The sequence below is a fragment of the Rhinolophus sinicus genome, chromosome 8 (genome assembly GCF_057876585.1).
Source record: "Rhinolophus sinicus isolate RSI-liver-muscle chromosome 8, RSI-T2T, whole genome shotgun sequence".
Taxonomy (NCBI): domain Eukaryota; kingdom Metazoa; phylum Chordata; class Mammalia; order Chiroptera; family Rhinolophidae; genus Rhinolophus; species Rhinolophus sinicus.
Genome location: NC_142508.1, coordinates 35,290,622 through 35,294,927, shown reverse-complemented (window position 1 = coordinate 35,294,927; position 4,306 = coordinate 35,290,622). Strand labels below are relative to the sequence as shown.

Genomic DNA, 4,306 nt, shown 5'->3' with positions numbered 1-4,306 from the left:
TTATTCATAATAACCAAAAGGTGGGAACAATTGAAATGTCCATCAATGGATGAATAAACAAACTGTGGTCTCTCCATACAGTAGAATATTATTCAGCCATAAAACAGAACGAAGCACTGACCCACACTACCACATGGAGGGATCTTAAAAATATGCCGAGTGCAAGAAGTCAGACACAACAGGCCATGTATTGTGTGATCCATTGATCTGAAATGTCCAGAATAGGCAAATCCATAGAGACAGAAAATAGACTAGTGTTTGTGGGGGGTGGTGGGCTTGACAGTTATGGGGTCTCTTTTGGTGGCACAATTTTGCAAATATACTAACCGCCCGCCCCCGCCCCAAAACCAAACACCCAACCTTGAATTGTGCATTTCTGAAAGGGTGAAATTCTGGTATATGAATTATATCTCAATTTTTAAAAATTATATGTGAAAAAGGAAAGGCCAGGGGTGGTCCTCACTACAGGGATAGCTGACCTAGGTAAACCACCATGCCATCAGGAATCTCTTAGCTCTGCTTTCTCTTGCATTTGTTTATTTGCTTGTTTGTTTGTGTGTCCTAAACAGCTAGAAAACGATAAAGACGATTTTCAAATTCAGCTCTATCTGGCTCCAAGTTCAAGCTTTTATGCCCTTATCAGCTGGAAGGATACTTACTAACCCACCAGGTGATACTTCCAATTTGAAAGAGGGGTAAACTGAGGCCCAAAGAAGTGAAGTCACCTGCAGAACACCATAGAGCACCTCAAAGTTGTCAACGACAGCCAATCGCTATGCCTACTGCCCAGGACCTGATTGTCCCAGGGTCAGTCATACTTTTACTCAGGCCTGTGTACAGGGGTTGTGAAACTTCCTCTACAGCTGCGTACTCACCGTCTCTGACCACAGACCCTGGCAGGAAGCTCCCAGCCTGGCTGGCCCCTCCCCCATCGGGTTGCAGGGACGGTGAGATCCATCCTAGCCCTCCAGGCTACCTGACCAAGCTGGACAGCTCGGCCATTTGCTGAGGATGTTAAAACATTGTGGTGCAAGGGAGAAGTGAACGGCTCTTAAGGAAAACTTGTTAACGTTCCTAACATCTCAGACCAGGTCTTGTCTCCCTGTTACTAGCTCTCTTAGACCCCAGGACAGAATGTATGGCCTGATATGAAATGACATATTTTCCTTACCTGAGTAGCCCATGACCACCAGGAGCAAACCTACAGGCCAACAAAGTCAGGTTTATTCCAGGAAAACTAGGGCAAGGCCTGAGCTGGGACAGGGGCTCTGGGAAGGGAGAGAATGGAGCTCACCCATCTCCTTTCCCCAAGTCTCAGGATTCCCAAATCCTCAGTGCCCTGATCGACCTGATCCCAATCTATGTGAACTCCTGTCTTCTGTTTACCAGCCACTGAAAATTGCACAAGGTGGTAGGAAACGGTTACCTTTACCTTTTGTGTGACTACAACAGAGATGGGGACTCCTCTAGGTCACCATGGAGTAACAAGCAGGGCCCTCCTTTGGAAGAGGGGGACATGCCTTCTGCTGAGCTGAGAAACTGGGAGGTGGAAGCCAGCAATGCCTTTGACCAGTATGGAGACCTGTGTCTGGAAGGCGATGTGTCCTCTGTCTACCTCTGAGGTCTGGATCCTGGCTTTGCGGTAGTGACCCTCAAAAAGAAGGCTGGGGATGGAGCAGAGAAATCAAAGGCTGGTGGGATTCCATTCACGTGCTGGACATGCAGGAGAATCTGGTGGTCGCACCGCCCATTGCAAGCTGACCTCCATGGTGATGCTGAGGCTGCAGTGGGGGTTCAGAGCCGGCCACTCCAACCAGTGCCTCTATGGTATGTGGATTATTTGAGCTCAAGGCAACTTTGGCTGCAGGCTCAAGAGAGACTTCTGCCCCTCCCTTAACTACTTAGAAGAACTTGAATCCGGAACCTTGCCCCTGATAAGAGATTATCATCAGAGATAACCTTTTCCCCCTATCTATAGGGCAGGGCAAACTTCTATTTACCAAACTTCTGCTCTTCTTATCATGCTTCAATGACTCTTTAGAGCCCCCAAGGCCCCTTACCTCACCCTCAGCTCAGGATGTCTTTTGTACCCATGTTCCCTTTCTATCTCTGACCCTCTCGTGCCTGTGGGGTCTCTGGCTCACTCATGTGTGTCGGGTTCTCACACATATGTGTGTAATCAATTTGGTTATTTTCTCTTGCTAATCTGTCTCGTGTCTATTTGATTATTAGGCCAGCCAGAAGAACCTTGAGGGGAGAGGAAAGTTTGTTCCTCTCCCACACCTGCAAACCCACAAATCCACTTCTGGCATCATGAACCTGGGAGACAGCCTGACCAGACAGAGGGAGAAAGATGAAGCTGAGCGACTGCTCCCCACAAATAGCCAATATTGGGCACCTGGTAGAAGACGTGCAAATAAAATCACAAGTATGCTGAGTGAGTGCTATTCGGGAAAACAAACGGGCAGAGGTCACTGCAGATTTTGCAGACAAACGAAAACAAGAATTTTTGTAGAAAAGACCTGGTTCTGTTAAACCTCTGTTTCATGGAACACACAGGCCATGCACTCATTGGAGTCCTTTCTTAGAAAACGCATTTTCTGTTCCCTTTCCCCTTTCCCTTCCATGACAGGTCACATAGCAAGTTGCATCATGACCGCACAGTGCCATCTCTCCCTGAGAACAGAGCCCCCAAAACACACTTATACATCTCTGCCACCTGCTTCCCACCACGTACCATGTTCCCATAGACGGTGTGTTTTTTGTTTGCCCCAGCCCCGTGTCTCCCCCCACCCATTTATAGGCATAAAATACACTGTCTGCCTCCCCTTTCCTACCACCTTTTTGTTACATTGGTGTAAAAATGTAAAACAAAAAAAAATTTTTTAAATGAAATAACTGTGGTGTGTGACAGATAGACGAAAACCTGGAAATCTGATTCCACATATGTTTGGGGTTTAGGGGTGACAGGGGACAGCTCTGGGAGAAAAGAGGGGGCCTTCAGCATTGTCCTGCACAGAGTGCCCGGTACCATGGAGGAGGTGCTGATAGTCTGCTCTTCTGGCCAGGTGCTGTTGTGTCCATTTATTTTCTTATTTTTATTTTTTTGTAAAGCTTAAAACTATCATACTTGAGCTTCCATACTTAAAAAAAAAAAAAAGAACCCACAAAAATAAATAAATAAAAAGAAAGTGGGACGCAGTTACAAAAAAAAAATACCACGTCACTTTATCCAAAATGTAGTACTACATTCTTGATTCAGGCTTCCAATAGAAAGCATCCTGGTTTTATTGCCAAGCAGAGATACGCTTTCTATACCATAACTCTCCCAACCCAACCCGCTGGTTTTAGGAACAATTGTAGTGGTTGAAGTTAGTATATAAAACCATCTGGACCAGTGCTGGTGTACCACTAAGGTGGTAAACCTTAGGCTCCACATATGAATGCACTCAAGGAAGTTAATGAATACAGAGGGGAGGTAGGAGTCATGTTTTTATATATCGAGCAGATTGAGGCTTAAATTACATAGTTAATTATAATTCAAAATCATAAACAATTTTACCTGGAGACTCATTGCCCAGCAGTCAATTAGGGCAAGAATATTTTAAAAAATTGGAGTTCTCGTGGATGGTGGTAATCAAAGTTGAAATTATTTTCCTGTGGGTCAACCAGGAGTGCCCTGTTTGAGTTTTAAAGGCTGACGTCTGACGTCTGTGTTCCAGAGCTGCGCCGGTCGCGCCTGCTCCTGCAGAGGATTTGCTTCGCGTATAGAGGGCGCTCCGACACAGCAAGAGCAAAGCAAAGCCGGCCTTGCAGGAGGAAGTAAAATCGTTGCTCCATAAACGTTTAAAGAACTCCCCCGAGTAAAACTGAGGAAGTGAGAGCTAAAAAAAGAAAAAAACAAACAAACAGAAAAACCGTCAATGAACAATGGCATTAGTTGCCAACTAGTAAAGTAGTAAAGGTCAGATAACATAGTAATAAAACACTAAGAAATGCAAGCTAAATGATGCCATTGTTGTCTTAGGTAAAAAAAAAAAAAAAACAAATATAAAAAATATACAACTTTCAATTGTTACAACTCGGTGATTACTAGCAACGGGTAAAGCCAGTTCACAAGGTCAGATGGCGGCTTTGGAAGTTAATAGGATCACATGTATCAAGATTCTAGCAGCAATTCTGTTTGTTCTGCAAACCATTTGTGGAGGTGATTCTGGTAGATAGTTGAATAACTCTGAGGTAAGAGATTTTCAATGCAGCAGGCAGTCCTCTCAGATATCATTGGTTCGTTTCCAGACCACTGTAA

General features: G+C 44.8%; 1 pseudogene; it reads left to right on the top strand.

Annotated features, from left to right (window-relative positions):
• The first annotated feature begins 775 nt into the window (after positions 1-775).
• LOC109437005 (F-actin-capping protein subunit beta-like) lies at positions 776-3,826 on the top strand (annotated as a pseudogene).
• Positions 3,827-4,306: the final 480 nt, after the last annotated feature.